The 21,558-nt window shown below is 38.3% G+C and overlaps 1 protein-coding gene across 1 annotated transcript in view; it reads right to left on the reverse strand.

Annotated features, from left to right (window-relative positions):
* PTPRN2 (protein tyrosine phosphatase receptor type N2) overlaps positions 1-21,558 on the reverse strand; it is a 668,183-nt gene that overhangs the window by 434,496 nt on the left and 212,129 nt on the right. The window lies entirely within an intron of this gene.

Here is a 21,558-nt window from a genome sequence, read left to right on the forward strand (position 1 = left end):
AAGAACTTGCCCATGCAATTATCTGTAATTATCTAATAACTAAATATCACATAATTGAAGAGAATTTCTGCTTTTATGCCACGCACAGTAAAACACCACAAAATCCTCAAATTAATATTGATAAAAGTTCCAGATATGGTTATACTGCTAATATCTATGTGTAAGAAACCACCTAAAGAAAAATCCTCTCTAACATCAGATAGAAGGGGATGTATCTGGTTGTTAGAATCAGTCTCAGAAGGGAGATTTCTGGTTCAGTCCCTATTTCATACACACATTATAAACTTCAGCACCGTTTGCCATCAACATCAGATTTGTTGGTATAAGAAGTCTCTTAGGATGCAGCTACAGTATCATCAGTCTCAGCAGAACCCAGAACTTGGCCACCTCACTCCTTGGATGAATGCTTTATCCAGTGGGCTATCTGTATTCTTCAGATTTTTCTACCATATTAAAAAGGAGTTCATTGCCTGTTGACTTAAACCCAGAATTAAAAAAGAAGTCTAAATAGGAGATTTGTCCATTCTGCCAAAGCAGATAGCTCTGAGCATGCAGAAGTAAAAATCACTGTAATATTTGTCAAATTTTCAGCCTAAGGAGGAGATACTTAAAGCAGTTGGGTATAAGATTAGATAGGCCTAGGAAATATTCAAACTGTGCTGCTGTCTGGAATTTAGTCAAGTTTTAGGAAATAAAGTCCCCGTTTGGACAAGATTTAGGTGGATTGCATCCCAAATTTCATTTTTTTTCATTTATGAAAACAATAATAATAAAAAATCTAGAACTAAGGTAAATATTCATAGAATCATAGAATCTTAAGGTTGGAAGAGACCTCCAAGATCATCAAGTCCAACTGTCAACTTAACACCATCATGCCTACTAAACCATGTCCTGGAGTGCCACATCTACACATTCCAGGGATGGTGACTCCACCACTTCCTTTGGCAGCCTGTTCCAGTGCCGGATCACTCTTTCAGTAAAGAAGTGTTTCACAATATCCAACCTAAACCTTCCCTCCCACAACTTGAGGCCATTTCACAAGGCCATATCACAAGTTATTTGGGAGAACAGACCAATATCTGCCTCCCCCCAACCTCCTTTCAAGTAGCTGTAGAGAGCAATGAGGTCTCCCCTCAGCCTCCCGTTCTCTAGACTAAACAATCCCAGTTCCCTCAGCCACTTCTCATAAGACTTGTGCTCCAGACCCATCATCAGTTTCGTTGGCCTTCTCTGGACACGTTCCAGCAACTCAACGTTCTTCTTGTACTGAGGGACCCAAAACTAAACACAGTATTTGAGGTGTGGCCTCACCAGTGCCAAATACAGGGGCACTTCCTTTCATAAAGGCTTTAACAAACGAAAAAGCAGTCTGACACCTCTCTGACACTCCACTTTTCCTCCTTCTTTCTCCTTTTCTTAAATAAAAATGTTACTCAATTTATTAAGGAAACACTTCACCTGAAATCATGTTAGACGCTAATGGCTACAGTAAATGACTCCAGACCCTTGGGAGGGGTAAGAATCTCTATCTAATCCATTTTTAGTTCTGATTCATCCTTTTCAAATGCAAATCTCACCTTTTCAAATGTGCCGTGTAAGTAGATAGATTCAAATAATTTCTCAGAATTCAATCTAAGGCTGCTCAGAACATGTCCTTAAGTGAATACACAAAAATGAGTCACCATGCACCTATTATTTTTGTGTAGTGTTATTAAAATGATTTTTACTTGAAAGTTTTAATATATATTTGTACGTTTGAGTGTACTTCTCTGTTGCCTACCACTATACATTTCTGTTTGTTTTATAAATTCATAGAGGAGAACAAAGATAACATTCATGTTTAGATGAATGTGCACCAAAAAAAGTTCAGCTAAAATAAGTCATAAAACTACTAATTTATGAACTATGTGTCCAAAATAACTAGTTTCACTTTGTGACTCTAAGACAATACCAGCCCTACTAAAGGCTAAAGAATACACAGTAAATAACATAGACTTCGAAGAAAAATACACAGAATTACTCTGAAGAGTTTTGTTCAAATTAAAGCAAGAAGAGTTCATCTGCAGTACCTGCATACAGACAGGAAATTAATCTCTCTCAATCCTGAGCAATATGTATGGCTGCAGACAGCGAGGTCAATAGTTAGTTAAGCTTTTATGCCTCCACAAAGCAATGTTTTTGATAAAACAGTATAAGAAACTATTGCAATCCCAGTTTTCATCGGTCATGATAACCATGTATATTTTGTTAACTTTAGTATATTTTAGTTCTCCTGCAGCACTACTTTAACATTTTCTCCTAATGCATTGCAAATCAGTACAAGTATACCATCCTTAATACTGTAAAAGAACACAACTGTGGCATTAAAGGAGAGTAAATAGATGAAAGAAAAAGAGAATACTTGTTACAGAGTTTAAGAAATTAGAGTTAAGGGAATATGCCCTCTCAGCTGTATCTCCTAGTACTTCTCTCTCATATATGAGTTGAAACAAGACATGGATGAAAAATGCAAATTTTAACTAATTCAAAAATACCCCCGTCAAGAAGTCAATATTGCTGTTTCTTACGCAGCTACCTCAGGAACTGCAACATGTCTAAAGCTAAACTTATGCCAATCATTTTCCAGCATTGTTTCAGTTTCAATAAAATCTCTCCCACACACTGAGCGCAATAAAACAGCACATTCAAGAACCATAATGCTATGCTGACAGCTGCAATCAAAATTAAGGTTGAGAAGCAGCATATGACGCCGTACAGCGATTTCCTGTTCCTTTGTCTGTGCCGTCACACCTAGCGCCAGCTCCTGCCTCACCACCCAATTATAACAATTTATCTCTACTGGCTGAGCAGGATCACAGCAGTGCTCTTGTACACACATTACTTCCATGTCACTAACGGGGAGCCATACGAGGGGACACCCAATCCCTGATTAACCATCCCCCCTGCTGCAGGTCTGCCCAGGACCTGCGTCTCCCAACTGTGAATTCCCACAGATGGACAATGCCAAGGAAAGAGAGAAAATGTCTGGTAGACAGCAAAGTGACGCAAATACTATGACAACAACAGCAGCAGATATAAAATTGCTCTCAGTTGAAGAGCATTGATAGTAGTGTAATCCCATGAAAAACAGCCATTGGTACAAATTTTCCTCATGAAAAGTAGCACTTTTTTACTGGTGTCAGAGCCCAAGGTTTAATTCTTTTTTCATTTTAATTGAAACTCCGTAACCTAAATGTATGTGAAAAGGGAACACTAGTATAGTGACAGTGAAGACAAGACATTATCACCTTCAGTAAACCCAGCCTGCACATCAAAACCTATGAAGTTGTTCCAGATGTGACCCAATCTTTCTTTATTATGACCAGATGTCTTCCTGGATCTTTTCTTTCCACAGCACAATTAATTATTATTATTACCCATAACTACAAAAATAATAATGAAATTATTGTTGTCTATGTCCCCATTACATTCAACACTTAACAATGACTATGTCAACAGACTATATGTCTAAGAATTTATTAACTGCAATCAAATCAAAAGCAAGCAGTGCTAAATAGTGAAGAAAACTGTTTTAATAGCTTCACGCTGGTTAAGATAATATTAGCTTCTGTGTCCAAAAGTTAATTCAAAATTGTTTTCATGTTTATCATACAATTTCATTTCTAACCTGCTTAATTGGCTTTGCTGTTATACCAATTGCACAGAATTATTGAAAAATAATGAAAATTCAAATACGTATTTTCTTCTCTCAGATCTTCAATTTTTCTAAGTAATAACATTCTTTCCTGTGGTTTTGACTCTGTTCTTCATCATAGAGAAACTTGATGTCTCTCCAAATACACCTGACCACATCTTTAATGCATGTAAATCATATTAGCAACTGTTGAAAACATTCATCTGCTATTTCTCCTTCTCAAATTATTCTAGTTCAGAATTATTCATACAAATAATCGTCACCCCCTCTGAAGTCCTAGGCAAGAAAAACAACAGCTTTTTAACTTTGCAAGGCATTCTAGTGTAAATCAACAGAGTTCGATTTAAGCCCTTTAAAGCAACAACAGTCCTAACCACCCAAAGGTTTGGCCATGCAAATATTCCTGCTTGTACTCCTGACCCTCTTCCCAATCAGCCCGGCTGAAGCTGCATGGGGCTTTGCAGGCAAGTCCAGGAAAACCTGTGCCTGACAGGATAACGCCATGAGACTCTCCCAGCTCTTGTGCCAATCAAAATCCAACGGCATTAGTTCTGCATCAATATATTGACAACAAATTTTTTTTTTATGTATCAAGTCCATTAAAAGAGACAGGAGATTATTATATATTGGCAGAATCTATATACTAAAATCTGATTCTTCTTTGTCAGGAAAATCCACATATAAAGGCCAAAAATCCTCAGAAGTATTCAGACTCAAAGCCATGTTACTGTTTTTGAGTCCTGACATTATTTTTTCCCCAGTTTTTTGTAATGTTGTCCATTTTGTCCCTACACAGTGGATGATAAAATAGGTTTTTCTCTGAGATACCTTCAACTGTTACTTCATTTCAGCCAGGAAAGTCTCAGTTGTAGAGCTCAGAGACTTTCATCCCCCATGCCATGTGTTGCAAATTGTTAATGCCTACTTTAGCTGTCAGAATGTCTGCAGAATTGGGAATGATTGGCTTTCTTCCCTATTTTCACAACAGACAGGTCAATGTATAGACGTGCCTTTCTGCAGGCTGCCTTTCCACATTCTCTTGAGAAGCTGCACTTGTTCTCATCCCAGACCTCCATTTTCAGAGCTCAAGGACATACCCAGTAATAGTGACAAATTTCAGTACTGGCTAAGTCAAAATTGGAGCTTTAATGCTGAGGTTGCTATGCGTATAACAAAATTCATTTGTTCAATTGCTATACTTTCTACTTAAGAATGCACCCAAAAGATAAAATCCTGATGTTTCCTGTTACAATAAAAGAAACCTAGAACTTCTTCTGAAAGCAATTTTGCAATACAACTTGCAATGGCAGCTTGACGGCAAAAAGAGTAATACAGAAGTCAAACCCACCTCTGCACAGTTAAGATTGCTACCAGCTTTTCCTACAAATTAGTACACCACAACATTTTCTTCCTCCTGTATCTTTGGCTTGGAATATTCATTTTCTCTGAAAATTGTGACTAAAGATGGTTTCTGCAAAATCAGAACAAAATCTGACAAGACAGTACTCTTCCCTGAAAACATACTCTATTTTTTTTTTCTCTCTAGTCAAACATTGTATTGTCTTTAGCTGAAACGAAAATCTGGTAAAGACTGTATTTGAAGAAATTACTTGGAGCTACAAGCAGTCATCACCACTCTTGTTCAATCCATTTCAACAGGAACTGTGGCCATGCTCTCCTGGAAGTCCTCAGGAGCTTTTGTTGTTTCCTTCCCTTTTCCCCAGCAGCACTGCCAAGTACCAGATTGCCATCAGTGACTGTTGCCCTCTTTTGGAGCTTCTGGTAGGAACTTCTCTACAATATGCAAGAATTTGAGTCACTGCATTCAGCAGCGATTCGTTCACACTCTCAGGCAAAGAGCTTCCATTCAAAAGAACAGATGAAAGGGCTGCCTAAGGATTACAGTTTCAAATTTTCATATATTGTTTTATTCTACATAAAAGTTACAATCTCCATAGAATTAAATTACCAGCATGATCTTCTTACAGCCCTGATTTTAATTTACCGTAAGTAACTATCCCAGAAGGTGGAGGGAAGGCTTTTCTCTTCAGTTTTTTGGAAATTCTATTATTTGAAAAAGCCAAATGAGTGCTTCATTTGCCAAGGAGATTATAAAATGCTCTCAAAGGACTCAGTATCTAATGTTTCCTTACCTTTATTTCAGCTCTTGCAGACAGCTACCAATAATTGGTTTATACAAGAGAAAATTTCTAAGCATTACATAAGAATTTTCTGCTGCTGACAGTAATAAAAGAATAATATGATAATGCAAAATACATCATCTAACTTCCAACTAGAACAGGCTACTTTCCAAAGACTAGCACAAAATGGATACAAAGACTTCCCAAATCCTTGAGATAACTCCCATGCTATTCACCATGTCATATAATCCTTTTCACAAGTTGATGACCCTCAACCTGAAAGCAGATGGTTCCATTCACAGAAATGCTTTTTAGGAAGGAAGATATGCAAAAGATGGCTTCTTGTATGGTTATAACTTTATATTAATGTTCAACCATCATTTAACCCACGGTCAGTTACACCTTTAACTTGAATGTCTCTCTGCGGTATCTAGGCTGTGATATATTTATAAAAAAAACCAATCACATCAAATATACGATGAGTAAAGGTGCACCTTCCATTCCTCCATTCCTTTCTGCCTCTGGACTATGCAGAGACACATCCTCAGTGCTGTCAGCCCAAGGACTTTTCATGAATATGAGGCAACATTCACATGCACCCAAAATAGCGACACTAAAATAAAGATGAGACTGCTTTGCTTGTTTCACCGAGCTTTGAACCCCCCTGTGTTAGCTGACAGTCACATCAAAGTGCATATGACTACTCCAGATTTAACCCAAAAAGCCTGACGTTAGTTCTACACTGCAAAACAGCTTTCTTTACTACATTAATCCTCTGCAATCTCCTTTTAAAATAAAAAGTGGTGATCTTTCATTTTCTGTCAAAATATCTCTCATTTTTCTGTTCCCTTCCCCTTCCTTTTCTATGTTATTATTCCGTCTTGCACCACTCTAAACTTTCATTCTCTCATAATGCAGGAGTTCTTTAGTATGCCGAAATTGGTTGTAATGCTAGACTGTACAATGCTAAGAATGGAGATATTGTCCAAATGCTAGTTAGCAATGCACATAAAATCAGGGGGTTTTCCTTCTAGTTTTATTTTATCCATTTCATTTCATGCTAACTGCAGGATGGCAGCCCTACTGTCATGAAAAATATAGTTCCTGGGAAAGGACTTTTGAAGTGCCTTCAGTCTGGGAATTAAAACATCACCTGTAACAAGGTAGAATTGGTCAGAAATATCCTGGCACTTGTAAGTATAGAAATGTAGGTGGATATACAGATTACACACATTCTAGCAAATTCACCTCAGATCTACAGTTCTTCATGTATTTTTAAATGCCTACAAGCAGAACTGCTCTTTCAGCTCCACACAGCAGTTCTCGCCCCCATTTTATGTAACTGCTGAACTCTCATTGATGTTTGTGAAAAATCAATTTTTGGCTTTTGCACATGCAAAGTCAATATACAGGAGTGCCGAACCGGGCATTAAGCAAAGGCTGTGGATGCAAATGCATCTCCGCATTTGGTTCTGAGCGTAAGTCCTTAAGACCAACGTACAGACCATCGTACCAATAGTGTGGAGGGAATATTAGAATGAATCAGAGCAAAGGCTTCCGCAGGATAGTCACAGTGTTTTCATGCAGCGAAATCCAACATACTTGAAAGATTTTCTCTAGCCAGGGCCTTTTGTGTCCTACTCACTGTGCTCTGTCTTGCATCAAGATCAATGTAAATTAAAGCAGAAAAAAAAAGGTAATTTGTTAATTTTAAATGAGAGGCAGAAGGTATATAGTTATTTTCCACTCTTAAACCACTTCTCTTAGCCTGTAAATTCCTCCAGGAAGAGGCCATATATTGGATGCATTTGTGTAGTCTCTTTCTACAGCAATAACAACAACCATAACAATAATTGCTATTGTTGCTATTATTATTAATAAAAATGCAGTAGTTGCAGAAGTTAGATCTTGGTAAAGATCTGTAAAGATCTTGGTGGCTGAAAGCTGGGAGTTTTCCAGGGAAGGACATTAGCCAAGTCAGTGTGCCTGAAGCAAAGCTGACCAATCTGCAGGTCTCACTGCTCCCCAAAAACCTGATTAGTGCTCCTCAAGTTTAATTTTGAATTCACTCTGTGTACAGAAAATACACACTGTGAATTTGTGCAATCCTGAAAGGCAGCGCAGCATTTTCAGCCAGAGGAGTATTTGAATTATCTTTTTTTTTCTATTCTCTTGTGTGCATAAACTTTTTTTGGGTTTTGACCTTCCAACAGTTGCAACAGAGGATGCAATGTACTTTAGTGCACATTTCATGACAGACAGTTTTTCATTTAAGCATTTTTAGTCTTTGCATCTTGGGGCTTAAAGCTTTTAAAATCTCAGGATTTACAAGCTGATTACAATTAACAAATTACTGTACCATTTGTCAGCTAAGGTACAGCGTCTGTCATGCATTTAGCTGGTGTTCCTCGGTAAAAATGAGATTATTTGACTTATTTTAGCCAACAATGAAAAGGATTTAGTGAGAGAAGTCCTAACTGACATGATTTCCTACCTGATATTCATTTTCCCTCCCTTGTTTCATGGAGTTAATACCTCAGTGAGCTTTAATAATATTTTTGGACAATTCACGTAATTCTGATTCACAGATTCACATTGATGCTTTGTCAGCTGCACGCATGCTGATTTCTAGTTCTTTCTAGCTTCTTTACTGCCTTCTAGCGTTGATTTCTGAATACTTAAAATATGCCATGCTGTGAGCTGTGATTCAGTTTTACCATAATGTATCACAATGCTACTAAAAAGTATATTATTTTTTTTTTAAATCTCTGAGTTTTTGAGCAAGATTGTCAATGAATTAAAATATTTACACTGGAAGAGCTGGAACAACCAGACATGAACTGAAAGCCCCTAAAATTTTCATCTTTGTGAGCACAGTTCCAGCTAATGTCCATTCATAACACATCACTTCATTCATAAAGGTCCATCATTTTTTGCTCATAACCACCAAGAGAAGCTAGGTTTAAATGTCATTTACTGAAAACTCTGACATTAACAAAATGCCTCAAAACATGCCATGATGACATAATACTGCAATAAAACATACAGAGGGAATATAAAATTCGTGTCATTCTTGGGAGCAACTTTACCTTTGCCTGTTCTATGCTCAGCTAAAATTCAAATATTCCAAAATAGCTCCACTAACTTCATGCCACCAAGGTGTAACAATAACTGCCCAGCCCTGCTATACCCACTCTGCTCAATATGAACTAGAGAGAACTTCCTCTGGGCAAAGATGATGGTTTGAGATGGACCGGCAGGTTGACCCACAGGGGAGCGAGCACTGGGAGTGAGGATCAAAAACACATTTTCCTCCTTTTGGATCTGCCCTTCAACTTGTAGCTCTGTGATTCACTTCTTTATCTGCAACAAGGATATAATAAAACATAATTTCAAGGGTTACAGTTGTGCTGCTGCATTTTGTCAATATTGTAGAACTGGGCTAGCATAAACAAGAAGCAATGACAGAGTCCACCAGGAGCTACTGCAATGTTAACTAAGTGGCAGGTAGTTCTTATTCTTAACTTCAGTGTATTTCTACTATTTAAGGACTAGCAGCTAATGTCAAGGAAGTGAATGCATTTTCAATAATACCATTCATTCCAGAAATTTGTCCATCAGCAGTTCTGCATGGCATACAAAGCAGCAAACCTCCTTTAGAGAGAACACTGAAGAGAACCAGCAATAACGTTGAAGTGTTTAAAAAACATTGATGGTGTAGCTCATATGTCTCTCTTTCACTTAGTATCATTACAGAAGGTAAGTCTTCTGATCAGTGGCTAGCAGCTTTAAGAAAGAGTGATCTACTTCTAGATAATCAACTGCTACTTATTACCATATTTTTGATGTGGTAGAACATTCATGTACCTCATTTTCCACTTCGGGTTAACTGTCACATGCATTTTTCTCCCATGTTAAGAAAACAAAACCTGTATTTTAGTTCTTTTTAAGAGGTATAAATGTAATAAGAAGGAAACATTGATTATTCTATTCATCTATAAACCACTTCAGTAGACACATAAATAATACTGGAAAATGTAACGCAGCCTTAATTATCACAGCGTTACCCCTCTGTTTATAACATTCATGACAGATGAAACCCGCAGCAATCAATCTGATTGCTCTGATAGCAGTTTAAGCTAATACGCAACAAAAGACAAAAAGTTAAAAAGCTAGACTATTGCTTGTATTTTACAAGTATATTGTTATTTAATGCAAGATCTCTGTTTTATTGACTAGATTTCTGCTTCTTAGTAAGGAAATTATGAGCAAATGTCCCTGTAAATGTATCTGAGAGCAAAGTTCTCCAAGAGCTCTGTACACTTCTCCTTAGCTGTTCCTAACATATGAATGAAAACACAAAGAATTGCCCTTTTCTCACCCCAGAATGCTCATGGTTCAGTTCACAAATCCGTACTACAACAAATTAAACAGAAACATAGGACATTGCAAATTCAATAATATATTGCTAATTTGCTATTCCTACTCACCATTGACTTCTATGTCTATATATGATAAACTATATTTATAGATATAGATTTTACTTTGCTTATTTGACATATGAAAGAAAGTAGTTCCTTCTATCAATTACTTTTTAACTAAATGCCAAAGGTTCAAAAGTATAAACCAAAGAAGTCTGTCCTGACAGCCACATAAGACTGTAGCTTTTGTACTTGACATTATATTTAGCAGTTAGTCAAGTCTGATACATTTTGCTATACGCAGTATCTGCTATACGCAGATTCAAGGTACGCCCTTGAATCTTTTACATTTTTAAAACCTAATGTATTCAGTGTTTCTCAGAAAGATAATTTTTGATCATCCTGTTTACTTGAAAGTACATTTAAATTGGCCAAGATTTCCAAGGTTACAGCAAAGATACTCCTCCGTCACACTGAGATGTTGACAAAAACAATTAAGTCTCTCTTTCCTCATCCATTCTGTATTTAGAAAAAAAATCTGTCCCTTTGACTGCTGTGTTTATAAACTTTGTATGTGCAATGTTTTATGTTTATCTGTGATCTTGCATTATAGCCAAGGCTAAATAAGATTGTCCCAACCCACCCAATTTTAGCTGCCCGTGCACTAAGGCTGGAAGGCTGCTGCAGTCACCAGGTGTCCCAGCTGCTGAAGCACCTCCCCACCCCTTCATGGGGTTCAAATGCCATCCGGCATTCCCCCAGTGGTACCTGACACAGATGCAGGGCCACTTATTTTCCATGGTTTGCCTAGAGAACATGCAGGTTATTTTGTGGGCACTATTCTGTGTGGGGAAACAGGCTACAGTAAACTTTTCTCTCTGTCAGTACTGATGAAGTTCTGTGAGCCAGGTGCCCAACACGTTCTTTGTGTAGCCTTTGGTGGCATAGGGATTTGCAGGATGTGATTGGATGAATGAGTGCAAGAAAACATTCCTGAGTGGGAACTCACATAGCTATTGTACTGACAAAGCTAAACCAGACCTTTTCCCACTCTCACCATGCTACCTGGCATTGCTAGCAGGAATAGGAAGCATTACATAATTTTTTAATTACGCCTGTTATCATTCACATTAATGCCATGTCACACAAATCTGGTAGATCAACTGAGGATCCTAATGGCTGAAAATCCTATTTACTTTTAGTGTAAGTTCTTCAAATGCTGCCTGAACAATGCAAAGTACCTTTGTGAAAACAAAAGTTGGGCCCATGAAAGAATAGCTTCTCGTCAGGTGTTACACCAAACACCCTCATGCATACTGCCCAGATATATCCCTTCTGTTATTCTTTGCATTATTTCTGTTAGCCAGGGAAAGTTTCCCTGACACAGTTTTGACAATTCCACAATTAATTTGTCTTCATTTCATTGTGTCCTTAATAACACTACATAGGCAACAGATGTCAAGTCTTTCCAAGTGGAATGAAGCAGAATTGAACTCACATCCCTAATAAACTGTTTATTGAATATTTATTTTTACTTGGATGACAAAGTGCTAGTGAATCCACTGGTGGTAAAACCCATGCTTACACGCTACAGCACAACATTTATTGAAGCAGCTATTCTTGCCAAATCTATATTGCATTTATAAATCTTCAAAACAAGCTCTGGTAAATGTCACTTCTTCTTAAATGCTCGGCAGAATCAATGACAAGTGATGCTGCCTTTGCCCCTGAAGAATTCACGTGTTTGCATCGGAGTCCAAATTCTAAAAACCTGTTCAGAAACACACGCAGTGTAAACACACATTCAATGTTCCAGAAGCACTGAGGAAAGACAGGAGAAGTTACTCTAAATGCAAAAGTTAAATACAAACAGGAAAGCTTGTCTATTCTTTTTTCTAGGCTTTCATGATAAGCCACGTGAAACACACCACTGCAAAGCCCATTAGCTTTACTTCCATTCTGCATTGAAATACTCTGCAGTGGTATTCCATATGCTGCCCAAAAGCACTGAGTTGCTTTTGACGTGTTTTTAGTATTACATTGAGCATCTTCTGAAATAAATATCAATATAAAGTAAAAATACAGAGTTATGATTCCTAATTCTAACAAAATTTTGAAACTATTCTAGCATAACACCAGGTAATAGCATGTGATATGTATTTATTTGTTTCTTGTCTTTGTATCCTTCATTTACTGAACAATAATTCTGAATTTTTATTATATCTTCAAGTTCAAAGAGAAACAAATTATAAAAACTGAGCAGCACAGCAAACAATTTATAAAATCATAGAATATTTTGGGTTGGAAGGGACCTCTAAAGGCCATCCAGTCCAACCCCCCTGCAAGGAGCAGGGATATCTCCAACCTGGCCTTGAATGTTTCCAGGGATGGGGCATCCACCACCTCTCTGGGCAACCTGTGCCAGTGTTCTACAGCTCACATTGTAAAAAATTTGTTCCTAATATCTAATCTGAATCTACCTCCCTCTGTTTTAAAACCATTACCCCTCGTCCTATCACAAAAGGCCCTGCTGAAGAGTTTCTTCCTGTCTTTCCTGTAGGCTCCCTTTAGGTACTGAAATGCTGCTATAAGGCCTCCCTGGAGCCTTCTCTTCTCCAGGCTGAACAGCCCAAACTCTCTCAGCCTGTCCTCATAGGAGAGGTGCTCCAGCCCTCTGATTGTTTTTGTGGCCCTTCTCTTGTGCTGTGTCAACAGGCCCATGTCTTTCCTGTACTGAGGGCTCCAGAGCTGGACGCAGCGCTGTAGGTGCAGTCTTGCCAGAGCAGAGTAGAATTGCATCTCTCCTCTAACTTGAATGCTGACAGTGGATTCTACATGGTGGAACAGTCTGCTCGGTGTTGGTGGGATGCCCATCTACAAAGAGCAGAACTGCTCTACTAACCAGCACAGTCCAGATTTGCTGCCATGCCTGCCGTGGTACAACGTAAATGCTTTTCCAAGGAAAGCATTGCATTGTCATCATTTTCCAGCTGTTTTTGCAACAGCCATGGTTTAAAAAAGTGTGGAGTAGTCTGTTCAGGGCTCTGAATTACACAGCAGATAGTATTCTTCAGGAGCATGTCAGCTGGCTTAGTACAATGACATGTTTCTATGGCAGAGCTGCAGCTATATCATTTTTTGCCTATGGTGGATTTCTTAGTGTTAGGGGAATTTCCTCAAAGGGAAATGCTGTCAGCACAGTGCAAGCAAAGAGACCAGAAAAAGAGAATCCATGGAGATCCAGCAACAGAGCGTTCGTCTCGTGCAGAGTTATAATCCTCACAGCACCTTCTACGCTGCCAGCCACAGAGAGTCAGAGACACAGCAGCCCTCGATCACTCCTTTCATAAGGATCTTTTTTTCAGGGGACAAACTGGAAGTGTGGTTCTCCTGGCTTGACCCATACCTATCTTCAGTGCACCTCCCTCACTAATCAGAACCACCATTTCTTTTCTTTTTAGCAAAACCTGCATTTGTTTTACTCCCAAATGATGCTGAACAGGGTAATTAAACAGAAAATAACTGGCAGAGCTTGTCATAGACATGACATTTTAATGGTAGATTCCTGGGGAAAAAAAAAAATCTCTGGGGACAGTATGTTGCATTTGGTATGAAGAGGTTTATTGTGCTCTATGAGACTTTAGAAAATGTGATTATTAAATTACTGCATTGTTTTATTCTAAATAAAAGATAAACCCACTGCTCTTCCAATTTAAATTCAGGTTTGATGTCTACATGCAATGATTTGTAATGCTTATTAAAAATGCTTAACCACATACCATTTATTTTTCTCTAATTCCTGTGTGCTTTGTTAAATAGTTATTTTAATGCAACAATAGCAGGATAATTTGGATCTATGCAGAAGAGGTGAATTACACGGCAGCCACTAAATATTGGCAAAAGCATCACACAATGCACAAAGTTTCCAAGCATGTAATGCAAAGAGTCATTTCATCCACCAACCCTGAAGATATCTCAATTGATAAAATGAAAGATTCTAGCTCCTCTGTTTGAAAACCACTGAAAACCAGGTGTCAAGACACTGGAAAGCTGCCCTTTCACCAACTGTCTTTGGCTGTGTGATGATGAAATGAAAACCGTTGGAGGCAACAAGTCATTCTCTGTATATATCTTCTGTCTTTGTGGCTCTAATCCCATACAACTATAACTGATAGCCTTGATTTGGAATAATTTGGAGGAATTGTAAATGTTCCTTAAGTGCAATAAATTAAGGAGTTAGAGTAAGGCTTGAGGGAAGAAACACAACCTGTTCGTGGCATGGATTGCAATGAAATCTAAATGAGACACAATTTCCTGTTACATAAGAATGTGTTTAGTCATATCATATTCTTCACTCTCCTCCCTGTATCTCCCTACAGACTGTTTAGGGTTGTATGACAGAGATGAAGTATGACAGGTTCCTTATCTGCAGAACAATTGAAAAATGTTATTTTTTGCAGAGGCAATCCCACATTCATCTGCTGTCTGATTTAGAGTTTCCATCTGGACAGTTGGCAGTCACTCACTACAGCTCAGACTATCTCAAAATGTAGCACAGAGGCTTTGGCAAACTCAGATTTAGATACCTGGTAGTAGAAGAACACTAAGATCACTTCCATTTTCAAATATATCAATCAAACAAACAGTAGTTTCATTCCCATTCTTCCAAAACCAGAAAGGTAAAAAACCACTTGAAAGCTGAAATTATCATCATGGGAAGCTTGTTGTGCCCTGAAAGTCTAGACATAGCTTGAAATAGACCTGACAAGTTTAGTCTACTCATTCTATCCCTTCTTCATCTATAATAATAATAATAATAACAACAACAACAACATCAACAACAGGTCTAACGAAGATAAAAAGCCAGTATTTCCAGAAACATCATTATTTCATTATGGATGTTCTTTGAACATCACTGTTCCCCACATTACACAAAAAAAAAAAAAAAGGAAGTGCAGTCGCTTTTTCCTCTTCCTCCTTCTGTTACCATGTTGTTAATTCCAACTGCGAAGCCACTGACCCTTGAAATTATTTTCACATGCCTGGAAAACACATGTGGCTTTTACTTACCTTTATCTTTCTAGAACTGTTCTTTCAACATTCTTTGTGCCCCCTGGAAAACATTAATTCACACAGGATTGTGTTAACAAGTATCAAAACTTAGCCTTAGTTTCAGCCTTGGAGACTTAAACGTCTAATGAGGGAATTCAGAGTTCAGCTTGCATTATTCCTCACTAGTAACATAAGAACAGGCTCAGCGAATGTAACGCTGCGGCAGCTTAAGCACAGCAAGACATAACTCTGAACTTTCAAATCCCTGCTTCTTATTTGTACAAGCCAGGCTATGAAAACAGTCACTTCTAATGAATTAGCTGAGAAATCCTTAGTAGAAGTAGCAACGGCAGACTTAGACCTATAATATTGAAAGCAACGGCAAAATTGTGCTTTCATCAGGAAAGGAACAGAAGCTTTGTTAGTTTTGAAGCTTACATTTATATTCAGCATAATAATTCAAAGTATCATTGCCTGCCACTATTAGGAGACAGAGGTCAAATATGGCAAGTAAAAAAAAAAAATTACATTCACAAGCTATACAAAAGAGAAAATAGGCTCAAATTGTATGAAGTGCAGTGACATTATTTAAATGTCTTTGTTAATCAGGGTCCTGACATAGGAGATGGTGCTGAGAAGAATTTGCTCTTCAGACTCTTCTCAGCATGGGTCAAATCTGCTTAATATTCCAAATGCTGAGTCTAGCTGAACTGCGTTACCCCTTTATGATCTCTCATCTATTTTTTTTTCTCCTTTGAATTCAAGATGCACTGGTATTTTCAGTTTTCATCACTGCTAAAGGGCAGGGAAGCTATAGTATAAACAGTGAAGCTCCTTTCAAGCCCTGTTTATAATGATTTATACATTACACAGCTGTTAGACCTGCAGAAATTTTTGTAGAAAGTCAGAACACAAAAAAGAAGTTTGGGAATATTTGCTTTTGACCTTATTTGTTTTTTCCAGTTGCTCAATGAGAAAGAAAAAAAACAGGACTATGTGCTGATTCATACATGAGAAAATAAGAGCAGACTAATTTCCACCCCATATAGCAACAATGGTGTGAAGCTCATGCAAAGCAAAGAACGATCATTTTATGGACAGATGTTGCTGCTTGCTTATCTGCACCAACATCACATTTGAAGTATGCCCATGAGGACTATGAGGGATGTTTCAGATGGTCAATTGTCTCTCTTTCATGGACTAATAGAAGATAAATACAAAGACCAAAGTCATGCAGGTTGTAAATCTTAGCCAGTACATCCGTCTCCTGATTCTCTGGTGAAGTTTGTGGAGAGCAAAAAAGGTTCCTTAAAACAAAAGGTAGCTTTGGCCCTCCTGTTGGCCCCACACTATAAAGGATGCGCTGCACAATCACAAGAACTTGTGTTCCTCTACGATTCCTTCTCCCCCAGCAGTCATGCAGCTCCCCCATCCATCCACAGGCTTAATCCCTGCCAGCTGCTTTCCCATCACCCAGGTCTGCTACCTGAGGGGTCTGGAGGCTATTTTTGCTTCTCTGCCAAAATACTCAATCCATAAAAGACTTTCTCCCATTTCAAACAAGACATAGAGCACAATGAGATAACATGAAAGAGCAGCTGGCCAGTTTATTTTGATTTATTGGAAACATTATGGGATTGCCCAAAGGCCTTGATCAGAGTCCAGTTGTGCTCAGAGCTGTTCCAGCCTGCCTGCTGCAGGGCAAAGCAGTAAGACAGATGAAGTTGCTCTAGACAAGACGAGATCCAGCCCACTTGAGGACAACAGTTTTTGTGGTGGGGATTTGGGAAGAGCATGCTACTGTAAAGACCAGCTGCACACTTGTTGAAGATTTTGGTAGTTTGATGTTACTGAAAGATTTGAGAAACTGTAATGACACAAATATCACAGTCTGCTATGATTCCCTTTCAGGCATTCAGATAAATGCTGTAAGTTTTCATATTACTGACCAGCAGTTGTTAAAAAACTAGTTTCTAAAATTTTACTGTTCAGAATTTAAACCGATCCAATCGTAACTACTCAGTTCACAGAATGTCATATCCTGTATTTACACTTAATGGTTAATTTTTAATTTCAGAGTGAGGAACGTCCCATTTAATTAAGAAGGGAAAAAGCTATTGAATTCAGCTTTTTGGATAGGTCTTCACCAAACCGGTGTATGTCACAAGGGTTTTCATCCCTAATGTTGAAATAGGGAGACACAGTGATCAGGTAGCTAGGGTTATATTGCAGAATATTTGCCACATATTCAATGGGTCTAACATACATTTCATTATTTCTTGTCTATGGCTCATCCAACTCCAGAGAGAGCTTAGGGGCTATAATTAGAGTCTTGCAAGTTAGGAGGAGACACCAAAAGTGGTGGAAAGGCTGAAAATGCTTTGATACCTTTTTCCACGATCAGCATGGGCAGCAACAACCAGGTGCTATAGCTGAGCCACTCCCAGGAAGGGAGGTGCACTACACAGCGTATACACAACATACGATAATGGCAGAGTTTTATTGGAAATTGGATACTTGCACCTCATTTATAACAAAAGCCCTCAGAAAACAAAGCAAAATAACAAAGAATAGATCACAAGGAGAAGTATGAGATAACAGGAGGAAGGATTTTGGAAAAGAAAGTGGGAAAGAAGATTTAAACATATTTCTTCCTCTCTGTCTTACAATTTTCTTCAGGGTGTTTTTCTCTTTTTCAGGACGAGCTTCAGAAGGGGAGTATTTAAGGATTAAAAGAGAACTCTTCCCTTCAGAGAACCAGTTTAACCAAATGTAATGTTGACAGGCACTGTACAGCTGCGGTGTGTATTTGGGAAGACATAATAAATATGAACTGAAAAGGTCACATCTCACACAGGCACCTTTGACGACTCATGCAGACTCTCTCTCAAAATACAGCTCAGAAGTAGATACAGTAACACGTTCCTTCCCTCCAGCATTCACAGTAACTGGGATTTCAAAACCACTTAAATTTCCTATTAAAAATCTTGATTTAGGAATATACCCTGCTTTGATTTAACACGTTCCCAGAAAGGCAGTCATGCTCCTGTATTCCATGTAGCAGTCCAAGTCTGACATGGAATTACTTCTTTTCCATAATAATAAATTAAAAATACAGCTTTAAAAGGAAACAAACTAGACAGCAATATGTTTACGACAACATCATACTCATTCACACTCACACTCTACTGCCAATAAATATTTAAGAGATTAATGAGACTTCAAATTTTATAAAACCAGTAAATAACTGCAGTGGTTTTAAAGAAAAATCAGGTGTGACTTGATTTCTCTTCTTTTTCACGGTTAGCTATTGGGACCTCATGGGTTAATTTATTTCCTGAGATGGAAGACCTTAGATAAGCTTGGTGGTTATGTAGGCATGTCTGGGTTGCTAGGAGTTTTAACTATCAGCTTGCAAATGGAGCTATTTCAGATCCCAGGTGATCCAAAGAATAGGTTCTCCTCATGCACTAAACGATGCAGGGATTAGGTGGAAAAAAAGAGCGTGTGATCGTATAATCAGACACTGCTCTGTAACACACAGGCACAGAGATGCTGAATTAAGGCAATGCAGGAAATACCAAAATTACTTTTGTCTACCTTCTGAATGTTTGATTTGCAGTCCTCAGAAGGGGTTTATTATTATTATTATTTTTATTAATCATAACTATTGTGTTTAACACACACAGAGATACGATACAGTATTGGGTAATAATGAGACCTCTTCTGTGCAGCTCCTGCTCATTAATCGTCCTGGTATTTTTCTTACTTGGACATGGATATTCCAGTGGTTAATGATATTATACCTTCTGTACATCAGCTCACTCATGTGTATGACGACTTGATTGCCTCACAGACACTGTTTATCCTAATTGTCATAAACACTGATGTCTCAAGAATCTTCTGCGACTCCAAGATCTAAGGGACTGAAAACAGGCGTAACTCTCTAAGCAATTTCTGAGCTTGGTCACAATGCAGTAAATCTGTGCCACTTCGTTAAGTCTGCTGTACCATTGATAAACACTGCTGAACTGGTTTCAACAATATTTCGTACCTTATGCTATTGTTTGGCTTACAGCAAAGGCTAAACCACCTATAGAATAAGAAAGGTAAGAGCTCTGGGGAAAGGGGAATATTTTTATGGTTTTTTTTCTAATACTTTATATAAGCGTAAGAAACACCACAAAGTACTTAGTAAGGGGCGGGGGGAAGCGGGCTTGAGTTTATCTGACAATGAAAGTAATCAGAACCTGTCACACAGTATATAAAATATGTTCAAACACATCCTTGACTTCAATTTATTGGTGTTAAAGCTCCCACTGAATTAAACTGGAGTTCAGGGTGCTAAGCACCCCTGTAAATCAGGAGCTTCATGCATGTGCGACTGCAGTCCCGGGCTGCCCGTTTAACAGGAAATCACTTTTATCACCCCAGTGAGTTGAGGAGAGCAGCCCACAACCAGAATGCTATTTTTATCTACCGAATCTGTGACTCTGTGTAAACTATTTCTACAGGAAATAAATATGTAAAGGTGGCATCAATTATTACAGTTTCAATTAAGGTACTGAATGGCAGGAGATGCCACGCGTAGCAGCAATGACTAATTTGAAAAGGGAATAAAGTACATTTTTCAGATAAAGCCGAAGTAATATTTTTAAAAAATAATTTAGGCAGGATATTTATTCTCTTTTCAACAAAGGAGATGACAGTATCCCCACATGATAAAAATCTTCTCACTTCCTCTTCTAGACAAAGGTGGAGACACAAGGCTAGTTTTCATATTCAAGCCCCTCAATTATTAGTTTTCCTACCTTCCCAGCCCTTGCCAAAAGGTTCAGCTTTCCTTTTTTCTTAAAGATCAAAGTAGAAATCCTGAATATGCAATCTTGAACTGAGAAACAACAGAGAGATTAAATACATATGTGTGTGCGCGCACGTGTGTTTACATCACCGGAAATTAATAGCTCAGGTATCATCATGCTGAAACACCTTCATGATTGCCTATGTGATACACGACTGTTGATTTTTACACGAAGCATAATGACAAAGAATCTGACTCATAACATTTTGGGTAAGCTCAAGGCTTTGAGAAAAAAGAAAATACAACAAAATTAATTTGCAGAAATTACACAGGAGCTGATCCTGTTTCCACTGAATTCAGCAAAACCGTTCCATGTGCTACATGCACTCCATTTACCTCAACTCTGAAAGTCAGCAAAGTGGTTGACGACGGTGGGGCAATCCCTGCAAATGAGTAAGTGAAGTGATATTGCTGCTAATAACGCAGTGCCCTACATATACGTAGTGCCTGCCACTCCCACGGGTGCTAAAGCCTCTCAACCTCCTGTGTAAGGAGTAAAAGTCAGAAAACCAGGGTGGAGCCCAAGCTGTCAAAAAGTGTCCCTGACACTGACTTTGGTCCAGGACAGCAAACCGTTTCTCTCTAAAACCTGTATGAAATTTTCCGCTCCGACAAAAAGGGAATCTCTCTGATCTCTCCAGATAAGAAAGAGCAGCCCATGTTTAACTTCACACAACTCAGACTCCTCTCATGCCTGAGTCTTTTCCATGCCCATATTTCTCCACTTTTCTTTCCCTCCAGTCAACTGCGAAAATATATATGAAGATTTGATTTTTGGGAAGCGCCTTCAACTTGATTCACTTCAGTTGAATCTTCAAACACTCAGCCTCTCTGACTATCAGGCCATAAATATAAGAATAGTAAATAGCTGTACCTTGCAACCTCTCCCCTTCCCTCTTTGTGACAGTGCTGCTCACAGCTTCCCCAGGGACCGATCTATCCACAAGACTGGCATTTTAAATTCAACAGCGTGCTATTCATTTTTGCAGTCCTCAAAGATAACAAATACTCAGTTTTAAATTATTGAATCATTCATTTAACTTAGGATGCCTGAAAATTATCATTTTTATGGAAAGTAATAAATTGTAATTGCAAGTAATAAAAATATAAGTAAAGAGAACACCCAGACGTGCCACAAAGAAAATACCTCACTCAGTAAATGAGTGTATTTAATTAATGATTATTTCTAATTGTAACACAGTACTTACAAAATTAACACTATATCTGTCTGCTAACCCTAATTTTTAAAAGTTATTTCAGCTGCAAATGATTCATGACCTGCTTTTAATACCAGTTCCTCCGAGTTCAGCCCTCCTAGAAGCAGCAGGAGCTGGCTGCTCAAGCCCCTGCACGGGGGGTTTCCAAGTGGGCACAGAACCGGCTCTCTGG

This window comes from Chlamydotis macqueenii, chromosome 2 (genome assembly GCF_036417535.1).
Source record: "Chlamydotis macqueenii isolate bChlMac1 chromosome 2, bChlMac1.mat, whole genome shotgun sequence".
In the NCBI taxonomy this organism is placed as follows: domain Eukaryota; kingdom Metazoa; phylum Chordata; class Aves; order Otidiformes; family Otididae; genus Chlamydotis; species Chlamydotis macqueenii.